We start from the raw sequence: 18,454 nt of genomic DNA, 5'->3' as shown, positions 1-18,454 counted from the left end.
AAATATTGAATGCTTATGTCTTATAAATTTAGTAGGAAAGTATTCTAATGACTTGCTTATGACACCCCATAGAATATATTATGTTTAGTACCTTGGACACTGTATCTTATTCACTTAAATCTCTAATAAATTGTGTGTCTGGTATGCACAGTCTGGTTAGCACAGTTAGTAACGTGTTGGATTGCGCTATCAAATTAAGACTGTCATTGGTTCGAATCCCATGTTATCATGTTTTTATTTTACTAGTGTGGTTTGTGGCTCTATAATATGAATGCCTATGTCTTTTAACAACAATAGTCAAGTCTTCCAATGGACTTTTTAGTGAAACCCAATAGATAGCTTTAATTTCTCTTTGTTTACTCAAATATTGAATGCTTATGTCTTATAAATTTATTAGGAAAGTATTCTAATGACTTGCTTATGACACCCCATAGAATATATTATGTTTAGTACCTTGGACACTGTAGCTTATTCACTTAAATCTCTGATAAATTGGTTGTCTGGTATGCACAGTCTGGTTAGCACAGTTAGTAAGGTATTGCTTTTGCACTATCAAATTAAGACTGTCATTGGTTCGAATCCCATGTTATCATGTTTTTATTTTACTAGTGTGGTTTGTGGCTCTATAATATGAATGCCTATGTCTTTTAACAACAATAGTCAAGTCTTCCAATGGACTTTTTAGTGAAACCCAATGGATAGCTTTATTTTCTCTTTGTTTACTCAAATATTGAATGCTTATGTCTTATAAATTTAGTAGGAAAGTATTCTAATGACTTGCTTATGACACCCCATAGAATATATTATGTTTAGTACCTTGGACACTGTATCTTATTCACTTAAATCTCTGATAAATTGGGTGTCTGGTATGCACAGTCTGGTCAGCACAGTTAGTAAGGTGTTGGGATTGTGCTATCAAATTAAGACTGTCATTGCTTCGCATCCCATGTTATCATGTTTTTATTTTACTAGTGTGGTTTGTGGCTCTATAATATGAATGCCTATGTCTTTTAACAACAATAGTCAAGTCTTCCAATGGACTTTTTAGTGAAACCCAATAGATAGCTTTATTTACTCTTTGTTTACTCAAATATTGAATGCTTATGTGTTATAAATTTAGTAGGAAAGTATTCTAATGACTTGCTTATGACACCCCATAGAATATATTATGTTTAGTACCTTGGACACTGTAGCTTATTCACTTAAATCTCTGATAAATTGTGTATCTGGTATGCACAGTCTGGTTAGCACAGTTAGTAAGGTATTGCTTTTGCACTATCAAATTAAGACTGTCATTGGTTCGAATCCCATGTTATCATGTTTTTATTTTACTAGTGTGGTTTGTGGCTCTATAATATGAATGCCTATGTCTTTTAACAACAATAGTCAAGTCTTCCAATGGACTTTTTAGTGAAACCCAATAGATAGCTTTATTTTCTCTTTGTTTACTCAAATATTGAATGCTTATGTCTTATAAATTTAGTAGGAAAGTATTCTAATGACTTGCTTATGACACCCCATAGAATATATTATGTTTAGTACCTTGGACACTGTATCTTATTCACTTAAATCTCTGATAAATTGGGTGTCTGGTATGCACAGTCTGGTCAGCACAGTTAGTAAGGTGTTGGGATTGCGCTATCAAATTAAGACTGTCATTGGTTCGAATCCCATGTTATCATGTTTTTATTTTACTAGTGTGGTTTGTGGCTCTATAATATGAATGCCTATGTCTTTTAACAACAATAGTCAAGTCTTCCAATGGACTTTTTAGTGAAACCCAATAGATAGCTTTATTTACTCTTTGTTTACTCAAATATTGAATGCTTATGTCTTATAAATTTAGTAGGAAAGTATTCTAATGACTTGCTTATGACACCCCATAGAATATATTATGTTTAGTACCTTGGACACTGTAGCTTATTCACTTAAATCTCTGATAAATTGTGTGTCTGGTATGCACAGTCTGGTTAGCACAGTTAGTAAGGTATTGCTTTTGCACTATCAAATTAAGACTGTCATTGGTTCGAATCCCATGTTATCATGTTTTTATTTTACTAGTGTGGTTTGTGGCTCTATAATATGAATGCCTATGTCTTTTAACAACAATAGTCAAGTCTTCCAATGGACTTTTTAGTGAATCCCAATAGATAGCTTTATTTTCTCTTTGTTTACTCAAATATTGAATGCTTATGTCTTATAAATTTAGTAGGAAAGTATTCTAATGACTTGCTTATGACACCCCATAGAATATATTATGTTTAGTACCTTGGACACTGTATCTTATTCACTTAAATCTCTAATAAATTGGGTGTCTGGTATGCACAGTCTGGTTAGCACAGTTAGTAAGGTGTTGGGATTGCGCTATCAAATTAAGACTGTCATTGGTTCGAATCCCATGTTATCATGTTTTTATTTTACTAGTGTGGTTTGTGGCTCTATAATATGAATGCCTATGTCTTTTAACAACAATAGTCAAGTCTTCCAATGGACTTTTTAGTGAAACCCAATAGATAGCTTTAATTTCTCTTTGTTTACTCAAATATTGAATGCTTATGTCTTATAAATTTAGTAGGAAAGTATTCTAATGACTTGCTTATGACACCCCATAGAATATATTATGTTTAGTACCTTGGACACTGTATCTTATTCACTTAAATCTCTGATAAATTGGGTGTCTGGTATGCACAGTCTGGTTAGCACAGTTAGTAAGGTGTTGGGATTGCGCTATCAACTTAAGACTGTCACTGGTTCGAATCCCATGTTATCATGTTTTTATTATACTAGTGTGGTTTGTGGCTCTATAATATGAATGCCTATGTCTTTTAACAACAATAGTCAAGTCTTCCAATGGACTTTTTAGTGAAACCCAATAGATAGCTTTATTTACTCTTTGTTTACTCAAATATTGAATGCTTATGTCTTATAAATTTAGTAGGAAAGTATTCTAATGACTTGCTTATGACACCCCATAGAATATATTATGTTTAGTACCTTGGACACTGTAGCTTATTCACTTAAATCTCTGATAAATTGTGTGTCTGGTATGCACAGTCTGGTTAGCACAGTTAGTAAGGTGTTGGGTTTGCACTATCAAATTAAGACTGTCATTTGTTTGAATCCCATGTTATCATGTTTTTAGTTTTCTAGTGTGGTTTGTGGCTCTATAATATGAATGCCTATGTCTTTTAACAACAATAGTCAAGTCTTCCAATGGACTTTTTAGTGAAACCCAATAGATAGCTTTATTTTCTCTTTGTTTACTCAAATATTGAATGCTTATGTCTTATAAATTTAGTAGGAAAGTATTCTAATGACTTGCTTATGACACCCCATAGAATATATTATGTTTAGTACCTTGGACACTGTATCTTATTCACTTAAATCTCTGATAAATTGGGTGTCTGGTATGCACAGTCTGGTTAGCACAGTTAGTAAGGTGTTGGGATTGTGCTATCAAATTAAGACTGTCATTGCTTCGCATCCCATGTTATCATGTTTTTATTTTACTAGTGTGGTTTGTGGCTCTATAATATGAATGCCTATGTCTTTTAACAACAATAGTCAAGTCTTCCAATGGACTTTTTAGTGAAACCCAATAGATAGCTTTATTTACTCTTTGTTTACTCAAATATTGAATGCTTATGTCTTATAAATTTAGTAGGAAAGTATTCTAATGACTTGCTTATGACACCCCATAGAATATATTATGTTTAGTACCTTGGACACTGTAGCTTATTCACTTAAATCTCTGATAAATTGTGTGTCTGGTATGCACAGTCTGGTTAGCACAGTTAGTAAGGTATTGCTTTTGCACTATCAAATTAAGACTGTCATTGGTTCGAATCCCATGTTATCATGTTTTTATTTTACTAGTGTGGTTTGTGGCTCTATAATATGAATGCCTATGTCTTTTAACAACAATAGTCAAGTCTTCCAATGGACTTTTTAGTTAAACCCAATAGATAGCTTTATTTTCTCTTTGTTTACTCAAATATTGAATGCTTATGTCTTATAAATTTAGTAGGAAAGTATTCTAATGACTTGCTTATGACACCCCATAGAATATATTATGTTTAGTACCTTGGACACTGTATCTTATTCACTTAAATCTCTAATAAATTGTGTGTCTGGTATGCACAGTCTGGTTAGCACAGTTAGTAAGGTGTTGAGATTGCGCTATCAAATTAAGACTGTCATTGGTTCGAATCCCATGTTATCATGTTTTTATTTTACTAGTGTGGTTTGTGGCTCTATAATATGAATGCCTATGTCTTTTAACAACAATAGTCAAGTCTTCCAATGGACCTTTTAGTGAAACCCAATAGATAGCTTTAATTTCTCTTTGTTTACTCAAATATTGAATGCTTATGTCTTATAAATTTATTAGGAAAGTATTCTAATGACTTGCTTATGACACCCCATAGAATATATTATGTTTAGTACCTTGGACACTGTAGCTTATTCACTTAAATCTCTGATAAATTGGTTGTCTGGTATGCACAGTCTGGTTAGCACAGTTAGTAAGGTATTGCTTTTGCACTATCAAATTAAGACTGTCATTGGTTCGAATCCCATGTTATCATGTTTTTATTTTACTAGTGTGGTTTGTGGCTCTATAATATGAATGCCTATGTCTTTTAACAACAATAGTCAAGTCTTCCAATGGACTTTTTAGTGAAACCCAATGGATAGCTTTATTTTCTCTTTGTTTACTCAAATATTGAATGCTTATGTCTTATAAATTTAGTAGGAAAGTATTCTAATGACTTGCTTATGACACCCCATAGAATATATTATGTTTAGTACCTTGGACACTGTATCTTATTCACTTAAATCTCTGATAAATTGGGTGTCTGGTATGCACAGTCTGGTCAGCACAGTTAGTAAGGTGTTGGGATTGTGCTATCAAATTAAGACTGTCATTGCTTCGCATCCCATGTTATCATGTTTTTATTTTACTAGTGTGGTTTGTGGCTCTATAATATGAATGCCTATGTCTTTTAACAACAATAGTCAAGTCTTCCAATGGACTTTTTAGTGAAACCCAATAGATAGCTTTATTTACTCTTTGTTTACTCAAATATTGAATGCTTATGTGTTATAAATTTAGTAGGAAAGTATTCTAATGACTTGCTTATGACACCCCATAGAATATATTATGTTTAGTACCTTGGACACTGTAGCTTATTCACTTAAATCTCTGATAAATTGTGTGTCTGGTATGCACAGTCTGGTTAGCACAGTTAGTAAGGTATTGCTTTTGCACTATCAAATTAAGACTGTCATTGGTTCGAATCCCATGTTATCATGTTTTTATTTTACTAGTGTGGTTTGTGGCTCTATAATATGAATGCCTATGTCTTTTAACAACAATAGTCAAGTCTTCCAATGGACTTTTTAGTGAAACCCAATAGATAGCTTTATTTTCCCTTTGTTTACTCAAATATTGAATGCTTATGTCTTATAAATTTAGTAGGAAAGTATTCTAATGACTTGCTTATGACACCCCATAGAATATATTATGTTTAGTACCTTGGACACTGTATCTTATTCACTTAAATCTCTAATAAATTGTGTGTCTGGTATGCACAGTCTGGTTAGCACAGTTAGTAAGGTGTTGGGATTGCGCTATCAAATTAAGACTGTCATTGGTTCGAATCCCATGTTATCATGTTTTTATTTTACTAGTGTGGTTTGTGGCTCTATAATATGAATGCCTATGTCTTTTAACAACAATAGTCAAGTCTTCCAATGGACTTTTTAGTGAAACCCAATAGATAGCTTTAATTTCTCTTTGTTTACTCAAATATTGAATGCTTATGTCTTATAAATTTAGTAGGAAAGTATTCTAATGACTTGCTTATGACACCCCATAGAATATATTATGTTTAGTACCTTGGACACTGTAGCTTATTCACTTAAATCTCTGATAAATTGTTTGTCTGGTATGCACATTCTGGTTAGCACACTTAGTAAGGTGTTGCTTTTGCACTATCAAATTAAGACTGTCATTGGTTCGAATCCCATGTTATCATGTTTTTATTTTACTAGTGTGGTTTGTGGCTCTATAATATGAATGCCTATGTCTTTTAACAACAATAGTCAAGTCTTCCAATGGACTTTTTAGTGAAACCCAATAGATAGCTTTATTTTCTCTTTGTTTACTCAAATATTGAATGCTTATGTCTTATAAATTTAGTAGGAAAGTATTCTAATGACTTGCTTATGACACCCCATAGAATATATTATGTTTAGTACCTTGGACACTGTATCTTATTCACTTAAATCTCTGATAAATTGTGTGTCTGGTATGCACAGTCTGGTCAGCACAGTTAGTAAGGTGTTGGGATTGCGCTATCAAATTAAGACTGTCATTGGTTCGAATCCCATGTTATCATGTTTTTATTTTACTAGTGTGGTTTGTGGCTCTATAATATGAATGCCTATGTCTTTTAACAACAATAGTCAAGTCTTCCAATGGACTTTTTAGTGAAACCCAATAGATAGCTTTATTTACTCTTTGTTTACTCAAATATTGAATGCTTATGTCTTATAAATTTAGTAGGAAAGTATTCTAATGACTTGCTTATGACACCCCATAGAATATATTATGTTTAGTACCTTGGACACTGTAGCTTATTCACTTAAATCTCTGATAAATTGTGTGTTTGGTATGCACAGTCTGGTTAGCACAGTTAGTAAGGTATTGCTTTTGCACTATCAAATTAAGACTGTCATTGGTTCGAATCCCATGTTATCATGTTTTTATTTTACTAGTGTGGTTTGTGGCTCTATAATATGAATGCCTATGTCTTTTAACAACAATAGTCAAGTCTTCCAATGGACTTTTTAGTGAAACCCAATAGATAGCTTTATTTTCTCTTTGTTTACTCAAATATTGAATGCTTATGTCTTATAAATTTAGTAGGAAAGTATTCTAATGACTTGCTTATGACTCCCCATAGAATATATTATGTTTAGTACCTTGGACACTGTATCTTATTCACTTAAATCTCTGATAAATTGGGTGTCTGGTATGCACAGTCTGGTCAGCACAGTTAGTAAGGTGTTGGGATTGCGCTATCAAATTAAGACTGTCATTGGTTCGAATCCCATGTTATCATGTTTTTATTTTACTAGTGTGGTTTGTGGCTCTATAATATGAATGCCTATGTCTTTTAACAACAATAGTCAAGTCTTCCAATGGACTTTTTAGTGAAACCCAATAGATAGCTTTATTTACTCTTTGTTTACTCAAATATTGAATGCTTATGTCTTATAAATTTAGTAGGAAAGTATTCTAATGACTTGCTTATGACACCCCATAGAATATATTATGTTTAGTACCTTGGACACTGTATCTTATTCACTTAAATCTCTGATAAATTGGGTGCCTGGTATGCACAGTCTGGTTAGCACAGTTAGTAAGATGTTGGGATTGCGCTATCAAATTAAGACTGTCATTGGTTCGAATCCCATGTTATCATGTTTTTATTTTACTAGTGTGGTTTGTGGCTCTATAATATGAATGCCTATGTCTTTTAACAACAATAGTCAAGTCTTCCAATGGACTTTTTAGTGAAACCCAATGGATAGCTTTATTTTCTCTTTGTTTACTCAAATATTGAATGCTTATGTCTTATAAATTTAGTAGGAAAGTATTCTAATGACTTGCTTATGACACCCCATAGAATATATTATGTTTAGTACCTTGGACACTGTATCTTATTCACTTAAATCTCTGATAAATTGGGTGTCTGGTATGCACAGTCTGGTCAGCACAGTTAGTAAGGTGTTGGGATTGTGCTATCAAATTAAGACTGTCATTGCTTCGCATCCCATGTTATCATGTTTTTATTTTACTAGTGTGGTTTGTGGCTCTATAATATGAATGCCTATGTCTTTTAACAACAATAGTCAAGTCTTCCAATGGACTTTTTAGTGAAACCCAATAGATAGCTTTATTTACTCTTTGTTTACTCAAATATTGATTGCTTATGTGTTATAAATTTAGTAGGAAAGTATTCTAATGACTTGCTTATGACACCCCATAGAATATATTATGTTTAGTACCTTGGACACTGTAGCTTATTCACTTAAATCTCTGATAAATTGTGTGTCTGGTATGCACAGTCTGGTTAGCACAGTTAGTAAGGTATTGCTTTTGCACTATCAAATTAAGACTGTCATTGGTTCGAATCCCATGTTATCATGTTTTTATTTTACTAGTGTGGTTTGTGGCTCTATAATATGAATGCCTATGTCTTTTAACAACAATAGTCAAGTCTTCCAATGGACTTTTTAGTGAAACCCAATAGATAGCTTTATTTTCTCTTTGTTTACTCAAATATTGAATGCTTATGTCTTATAAATTTAGTAGGAAAGTATTCTAATGACTTGCTTATGACACCCCATAGAATATATTATGTTTAGTACCTTGGACACTGTATCTTATTCACTTAAATCTCTGATAAATTGGGTGTCTGGTGTGCACAGTCTGGTCAGCACAGTTAGTAAGGTGTTGGGATTGCGCTATCAAATTAAGACTGTCATTGGTTCGAATCCCATGTTATCATGTTTTTATTTTACTAGTGTGGTTTGTGGCTCTATAATATGAATGCCTATGTCTTTTAACAACAATAGTCAAGTCTTCCAATGGACTTTTTAGTGAAACCCAATAGATAGCTTTATTTACTCTTTGTTTACTCAAATATTGAATGCTTATGTCTTATAAATTTAGTAGGAAAGTATTCTAATGACTTGCTTATGACACCCCATAGAATATATTATGTTTAGTACCTTGGACACTGTAGCTTATTCACTTAAATCTCTGATAAATTGTGTGTCTGGTATGCACAGTCTGGTTAGCACAGTTAGTAAGGTATTGCTTTTGCACTATCAAATTAAGACTGTCATTGGTTCGAATCCCATGTTATCATGTTTTTATTTTACTAGTGTGGTTTGTGGCTCTATAATATGAATGCCTATGTCTTTTAACAACAATAGTCAAGTCTTCCAATGGACTTTTTAGTGAAACCCAATAGATAGCTTTAATTTCTCTTTGTTTACTCAAATATTGAATGCTTATGTCTTATAAATTTATTAGGAAAGTATTCTAATGACTTGCTTATGACACCCCATAGAATATATTATGTTTAGTACCTTGGACACTGTAGCTTATTCACTTAAATCTCTGATAAATTGGTTGTCAGGTATGCACAGTCTGGTTAGCACAGTTAGTAAGGTATTGCTTTTGCACTATCAAATTAAGACTGTCATTGGTTCGAATCCCATGTTATCATGTTTTTATTTTACTAGTGTGGTTTGTGGCTCTATAATATGAATGCCTATGTCTTTTAACAACAATAGTCAAGTCTTCCAATGGACTTTTTAGTGAAACCCAATAGATAGCTTTATTTTCTCTTTGTTTACTCAAATATTGAATGCTTATGTCTTATAAATTTAGTAGGAAAGTATTCTAATGACTTGCTTATGACTCCCCATAGAATATATTATGTTTAGTACCTTGGACACTGTATCTTATTCACTTAAATCTCTGATAAATTGGGTGTCTGGTATGCACAGTCTGGTCAGCACAGTTAGTAAGGTGTTGGGATTGCGCTATCAAATTAAGACTGTCATTGGTTCGAATCCCATGTTATCATGTTTTTATTTTACTAGTGTGGTTTGTGGCTCTATAATATGAATGCCTATGTCTTTTAACAACAATAGTCAAGTCTTCCAATGGACTTTTTAGTGAAACCCAATAGATAGCTTTATTTACTCTTTGTTTACTCAAATATTGAATGCTTATGTCTTATAAATTTAGTAGGAAAGTATTCTAATGACTTGCTTATGACACCCCATAGAATATATTATGTTTAGTACCTTGGACACTGTATCTTATTCACTTAAATCTCTGATAAATTGGGTGCCTGGTATGCACAGTCTGGTTGGCACAGTTAGTAAGATGTTGGGATTGCGCTATCAAATTAAGACTGTCATTGGTTCGAATCCCATGTTATCATGTTTTTATTTTACTAGTGTGGTTTGTGGCTCTATAATATGAATGCCTATGTCTTTTAACAACAATAGTCAAGTCTTCCAATGGACTTTTTAGTGAAACCCAATAGATAGCTTTATTTACTCTTTGTTTACTCAAATATTGAATGCTTATGTCTTATAAATTTAGTAGGAAAGTATTCTAATGACTTGCTTATGACACCCCATAGAATATATTATGTTTAGTACCTTGGACACTGTAGCTTATTCACTTAAATCTCTGATAAATTGTGTGTCTGGTATGCACAGTCTGGTTAGCACAGTTAGTAAGGTATTGCTTTTGCACTATCAAATTAAGACTGTCATTGGTTCGAATCCCATGTTATCATGTTTTTATTTTACTAGTGTGGTTTGTGGCTCTATAATATGAATGCCTATGTCTTTTAACAACAATAGTCAAGTCTTCCAATTGACTTTTTAGTGAAACCCAATAGATAGCTTTATTTTCTCTTTGTTTACTCAAATATTGAATGCTTATGTCTTATAAATTTAGTAGGAAAGTATTCTAATGACTTGCTTATGACACCCCATAGAATATATTATGTTTAGTACCTTGGACACTGTATCTTATTCACTTAAATCTCTAATAAATTGTATGTCTGGTATGCACAGTCTGGTTAGCACAGTTAGTAAGGTGTTGGGATTGCGCTATCAAATTAAGATTGTCATTGGTTCGAATCCCATGTTATCATGTTTTTATTTTACTAGTGTGGTTTGTGGCTCTATAATATGAATGCCTATGTCTTTTAACAACAATAGTCAAGTCTTCCAATGGACTTTTTAGTGAAACCCAATAGATAGCTTTAATTTCTCTTTGTTTACTCAAATATTGAATGCTTATGTCTTATAAATTTATTAGGAAAGTATTCTAATGACTTGCTTATGACACCCCATAGAATATATTATGTTTAGTACCTTGGACACTGTAGCTTATTCACTTAAATCTCTGATAAATTGGGTGTCTGGTATGCACAGTCTGGTTAGCACAGTTAGTAAGGTGTTGCTTTTGCACTATCAAATTAAGACTGTCATTGGTTCGAATCCCATGTTATCATGTTTTTATTTTACTAGTGTGGTTTGTGGCTCTATAATATGAATGCCTATGTCTTTTAACAACAATAGTCAAGTCTTCCAATGGACTTTTTAGTGAAACCCAATGGATAGCTTTATTTTCTCTTTGTTTACTCAAATATTGAATGCTTATGTCATAAATTTAGTAGGAAAGTATTCTAATGACTTGCTTATGACACCCCATAGAATATATTATGTTTAGTACCTTGGACACTGTATCTTATTCACTTAAATCTCTGATAAATTGGGTGCCTGGTATGCACAGTCTGGTTAGCACAGTTAGTAAGATGTTGGGATTGCGCTATCAAATTAAGACTGTCATTGGTTCGAATCCCATGTTATCATGTTTTTATTTTACTAGTGTGGTTTGTGGCTCTATAATATGAATGCCTATGTCTTTTAACAACAATAGTCAAGTCTTCCAATGGACTTTTTAGTGAAACCCAATGGATAGCTTTATTTTCTCTTTGTTTACTCAAATATTGAATGCTTATGTCTTATAAATTTAGTAGGAAAGTATTCTAATGACTTGCTTATGACACCCCATAGAATATATTATGTTTAGTACCTTGGACACTGTATCTTATTCACTTAAATCTCTGATAAATTGGGTGTCTGGTATGCACAGTCTGGTCAGCACAGTTAGTAAGGTGTTGGGATTGTGCTATCAAATTAAGACTGTCATTGCTTCGCATCTCATGTTTTTATTTTACTAGTGTGGTTTGTGGCTCTATAATATGAATGCCTATGTCTTTTAACAACAATAGTCAAGTCTTCCAATGGACTTTTTAGTGAAACCCAATAGATAGCTTTATTTACTCTTTGTTTACTCAAATATTGAATGCTTATGTGTTATAAATTTAGTAGGAAAGTATTCTAATGACTTGCTTATGACACCCCATAGAATATATTATGTTTAGTACCTTGGACACTGTAGCTTATTCACTTAAATCTCTGATAAATTGTGTGTCTGGTATGCACAGTCTGGTTAGCACAGTTAGTAAGGTGTTGGGATTGTGCTATCAAATTAAGACTGTCATTGGTTCGAATCCCATGTTATCATGTTTTTATTTTACTAGTGTGGTTTGTGGCTCTATAATATGAATGCCTATGTCTTTTAACAACAATAGTCAAGTCTTCCAATGGACTTTTTAGTGAAACCCAATAGATAGCTTTATTTACTCTTTGTTTACTCAAATATTGAATGCTTATGTCTTATAAATTTAGTAGGAAAGTATTCTAATGACTTGCTTATGACACCCCATAGAATATATTATGTTTAGTACCTTGGACACTGTATCTTATTCACTTAAATCTCTGATAAATTGGGTGCCTGGTATGCACAGTCTGGTTAGCACAGTTAGTAAGATGTTGGGATTGCGCTATCAAATTAAGACTGTCATTGGTTCGAATCCCATGTTATCATGTTTTTATTTTACTAGTGTGGTTTGTGGCTCTATAATATGAATGCCTATGTCTTTTAACAACAATAGTCAAGTCTTCCAATGGACTTTTTAGTGAAACCCAATGGATAGCTTTATTTTCTCTTTGTTTACTCAAATATTGAATGCTTATGTCTTATAAATTTAGTAGGAAAGTATTCTAATGACTTGCTTATGACACCCCATAGAATATATTATGTTTAGTACCTTGGACACTGTATCTTATTCACTTAAATCTCTGATAAATTGGGTGTCTGGTATGCACAGTCTGGTCAGCACAGTTAGTAAGGTGTTGGGATTGTGCTATCAAATTAAGACTGTCATTGCTTCGCATCTCATGTTTTTATTTTACTAGTGTGGTTTGTGGCTCTATAATATGAATGCCTATGTCTTTTAACAACAATAGTCAAGTCTTCCAATGGACTTTTTAGTGAAACCCAATAGATAGCTTTATTTACTCTTTGTTTACTCAAATATTGATTGCTTATGTGTTATAAATTTAGTAGGAAAGTATTCTAATGACTTGCTTATGACACCCCATAGAATATATTATGTTTAGTACCTTGGACACTGTAGCTTATTCACTTAAATCTCTGATAAATTGTGTGTCTGGTATGCACAGTCTGGTTAGCACAGTTAGTAAGGTATTGCTTTTGCACTATCAAATTAAGACTGTCATTGGTTCGAATCCCATGTTATCATGTTTTTATTTTACTAGTGTGGTTTGTGGCTCTATAATATGAATGCCTATGTCTTTTAACAACAATAGTCAAGTCTTCCAATGGACTTTTTAGTGAAACCCAATGGATAGCTTTATTTTCTCTTTGTTTACTCAAATATTGAATGCTTATGTCTTATAAATTTAGTAGGAAAGTATTCTAATGACTTGCTTATGACACCCCATAGAATATATTATGTTTAGTACCTTGGACACTGTATCTTATTCACTTAAATCTCTGATAAATTGGGTGTCTGGTATGCACAGTCTGGTCAGCACAGTTAGTAAGGTGTTGGGATTGTGCTATCAAATTAAGACTGTCATTGCTTCGCATCTCATGTTTTTATTTTACTAGTGTGGTTTGTGGCTCTATAATATGAATGCCTATGTCTTTTAACAACAATAGTCAAGTCTTCCAATGGACTTTTTAGTGAAACCCAATAGATAGCTTTATTTTCTCTTTGTTTACTCAAATATTGAATGCTTATGTCTTATAAATTTAGTAGGAAAGTATTCTAATGACTTGCTTATGACACCCCATAGAATATATTATGTTTAGTACCTTGGACACTGTATCTTATTCACTTAAATCTCTGATAAATTGGGTGTCTGGTGTGCACAGTCTGGTCAGCACAGTTAGTAAGGTGTTGGGATTGCGCTATCAAATTAAGACTGTCATTGGTTCGAATCCCATGTTATCATGTTTTTATTTTACTAGTGTGGTTTGTGGCTCTATAATATGAATGCCTATGTCTTTTAACAACAATAGTCAAGTCTTCCAATGGACTTTTTAGTGAAACCCAATAGATAGCTTTATTTACTCTTTGTTTACTCAAATATTGAATGCTTATGTCTTATAAATTTAGTAGGAAAGTATTCTAATGACTTGCTTATGACACCCCATAGAATATATTATGTTTAGTACCTTGGACACTGTAGCTTATTCACTTAAATCTCTGATAAATTGTGTGTCTGGTATGCACAGTCTGGTTAGCACAGTTAGTAAGGTATTGCTTTTGCACTATCAAATTAAGACTGTCATTGGTTCGAATCCCATGTTATCATGTTTTTATTTTACTAGTGTGGTTTGTGGCTCTATAATATGAATGCCTATGTCTTTTAACAACAATAGTCAAGTCTTCCAATGGACTTTTTAGTGAAACCCAATAGATAGCTTTAATTTCTCTTTGTTTACTCAAATATTGAATGCTTATGTCTTATAAATTTATTAGGAAAGTATTCTAATGACTTGCTTATGACACCCCATAGAATATATTATGTTTAGTACCTTGGACACTGTAGCTTATTCACTTAAATCTCTGATAAATTGGTTGTCAGGTATGCACAGTCTGGTTAGCACAGTTCGTAAGGTATTGCTTTTGCACTATCAAATTAAGACTGTCATTGGTTCGAATCCCATGTTATCATGTTTTTATTTTACTAGTGTGGTTTGTGGCTCTATAATATGAATGCCTATGTCTTTTAACAACAATAGTCAAGTCTTCCAATGGACTTTTTAGTGAAACCCAATAGATAGCTTTATTTTCTCTTTGTTTACTCAAATATTGAATGCTTATGTCTTATAAATTTAGTAGGAAAGTATTCTAATGACTTGCTTATGACTCCCCATAGAATATATTATGTTTAGTACCTTGGACACTGTATCTTATTCACTTAAATCTCTGATAAATTGGGTGTCTGGTATGCACAGTCTGGTCAGCACAGTTAGTAAGGTGTTGGGATTGCGCTATCAAATTAAGACTGTCATTGGTTCGAATCCCATGTTATCATGTTTTTATTTTACTAGTGTGGTTTGTGGCTCTATAATATGAATGCCTATGTCTTTTAACAACAATAGTCAAGTCTTCCAATGGACTTTTTAGTGAAACCCAATAGATAGCTTTATTTACTCTTTGTTTACTCAAATATTGAATGCTTATGTCTTATAAATTTAGTAGGAAAGTATTCTAATGACTTGCTTATGACACCCCATAGAATATATTATGTTTAGTACCTTGGACACTGTATCTTATTCACTTAAATCTCTGATAAATTGGGTGCCTGGTATGCACAGTCTGGTTGGCACAGTTAGTAAGATGTTGGGATTGCGCTATCAAATTAAGACTGTCATTGGTTCGAATCCCATGTTATCATGTTTTTATTTTACTAGTGTGGTTTGTGGCTCTATAATATGAATGCCTATGTCTTTTAACAACAATAGTCAAGTCTTCCAATGGACTTTTTAGTGAAACCCAATAGATAGCTTTATTTACTCTTTGTTTACTCAAATATTGAATGCTTATGTCTTATAAATTTAGTAGGAAAGTATTCTAATGACTTGCTTATGACACCCCATAGAATATATTATGTTTAGTACCTTGGACACTGTAGCTTATTCACTTAAATCTCTGATAAATTGTGTGTCTGGTATGCACAGTCTGGTTAGCACAGTTAGTAAGGTATTGCTTTTGCACTATCAAATTAAGACTGTCATTGGTTCGAATCCCATGTTATCATGTTTTTATTTTACTAGTGTGGTTTGTGGCTCTATAATATGAATGCCTATGTCTTTTAACAACAATAGTCAAGTCTTCCAATTGACTTTTTAGTGAAACCCAATAGATAGCTTTATTTTCTCTTTGTTTACTCAAATATTGAATGCTTATGTCTTATAAATTTAGTAGGAAAGTATTCTAATGACTTGCTTATGACACCCCATAGAATATATTATGTTTAGTACCTTGGACACTGTATCTTATTCACTTAAATCTCTAATAAATTGTATGTCTGGTATGCACAGTCTGGTTAGCACAGTTAGTAAGGTGTTGGGATTGCGCTATCAAATTAAGACTGTCATTGGTTCGAATCCCATGTTATCATGTTTTTATTTTACTAGTGTGGTTTGTGGCTCTATAATATGAATGCCTATGTCTTTTAACAACAATAGTCAAGTCTTCCAATGGACTTTTTAGTGAAACCCAATAGATAGCTTTAATTTCTCTTTGTTTACTCAAATATTGAATGCTTATGTCTTATAAATTTATTAGGAAAGTATTCTAATGACTTGCTTATGACACCCCATAGAATATATTATGTTTAGTACCTTGGACACTGTAGCTTATTCACTTAAATCTCTGATAAATTGGGTGTCTGGTATGCACAGTCTGGTTAGCACAGTTAGTAAGGTATTGCTTTTGCACTATCAAATTAAGACTGTCATTGGTTCGAATCCCATGTTATCATGTTTTTATTTTACTAGTGTGGTTTGTGGCTCTATAATATGAATGCCTATGTCTTTTAACAACAATAGTCAAGTCTTCCAATGGACTTTTTAGTGAAACCCAATGGATAGCTTTATTTTCTCTTTGTTTACTCAAATATTGAATGCTTATGTCATAAATTTAGTAGGAAAGTATTCTAATGACTTGCTTATGACACCCCATAGAATATATTATGTTTAGTACCTTGGACACTGTATCTTATTCACTTAAATCTCTGATAAATTGGGTGTCTGGTATGCACAGTCTGGTCAGCACAGTTAGTAAGGTGTTGGGATTGTGCTATCAAATTAAGACTGTCATTGCTTCGCATCCCATGTTATCATGTTTTTATTTTACTAGTGTGGTTTGTGGCTCTATAATATGAATGCCTATGTCTTTTAACAACAATAGTCAAGTCTTCCAATGGACTTTTTAGTGAAACCCAATAGATAGCTTTATTTACTCTTTGTTTACTCAAATATTGAATGCTTATGTGTTATAAATTTAGTAGGAAAGTATTCTAATGACTTGCTTATGACACCCCATAGAATATATTATGTTTAGTACCTTGGACACTGTAGCTTATTCACTTAAATCTCTGATAAATTGTGTGTCTGGTATGCACAGTCTGGTTAGCACAGTTAGTAAGGTGTTGGGATTGTGCTATCAAATTAAGACTGTCATTGGTTCGAATCCCATGTTATCATGTTTTTATTTTACTAGTGTGGTTTGTGGCTCTATAATATGAATGCCTATGTCTTTTAACAACAATAGTCAAGTCTTCCAATGGACTTTTTAGTGAAACCCAATAGATAGCTTTAATTTCTCTTTGTTTACTCAAATATTGAATGCTTATGTCTTATAAATTTATTAGGAAAGTATTCTAATGACTTGCTTATGACACCCCATAGAATATATTATGTTTAGTACCTTGGACACTGTAGCTTATTCACTTAAATCTCTGATAAATTGGTTGTCTCGTATGCACAGTCTGGTTAGCACAGTTAGTAAGGTATTGCTTTTGCACTATCAAATTAAGACTGTCATTGGTTCGAATCCCATGTTATCATGTTTTTATTTTACTAGTGTGGTTTGTGGCTCTATAATATGAATGCCTATGTCTTTTAACAACAATAGTCAAGTCTTCCAATGGACTTTTTAGTGAAACCCAATAGATAGCTTTATTTTCTCTTTGTTTACTCAAATATTGAATGCTTATGTCTTATAAATTTAGTAGGAAAGTATTCTAATGACTTGCTTATGACACCCCATAGAATATATTATGTTTAGTACCTTGGACACTGTATCTTATTCACTTAAATCTCGGATAAATTGGGTGTCTGGTATGCACAGTCTGGTCAGCACAGTTAGTAAGGTGTTGGGATTGCGCTATCAAATTAAGACTGTCATTGGTTCGAATCCTATGTTATTATGTTTTTATTTTACTAGTGTGGTTTGTGGCTCTATAATATGAATGCCTATGTCTTTTAACAACAATAGTCAAGTCTTCCAATGGACTTTTTAGTGAAACCCAATAGATAGCTTTATTTACTCTTTGTTTACTCAAATATTGAATGCTTATGTCTTATAAATTTAGTAGGAAAGTATTCTAATGACTTGCTTATGACACCCCATAGAATATATTATGTTTAGTACCTTGGACACTGTAGCTTATTCACTTAAATCTCTGATAAATTGTGTGTCTGGTATGTACAGTCTGGTTAGCACAGTTAGTAAGGTATTGCTTTTGCACTATCAAATTAAGACTGTCATTGGTTCGAATCCCATGTTATCATGTTTTTATTTTACTAGTGTGGTTTGTGGCTCTATAATATGAATGCCTATGTCTTTTAACAACAATAGTCAAGTCTTCCAATGGACTTTTTAGTGAAACCCAA

The sequence above is a fragment of the Pseudophryne corroboree genome, chromosome 8 (genome assembly GCF_028390025.1).
Source record: "Pseudophryne corroboree isolate aPseCor3 chromosome 8, aPseCor3.hap2, whole genome shotgun sequence".
Classification (NCBI taxonomy): domain Eukaryota; kingdom Metazoa; phylum Chordata; class Amphibia; order Anura; family Myobatrachidae; genus Pseudophryne; species Pseudophryne corroboree.
This window is presented reverse-complemented; position numbering follows the sequence as displayed.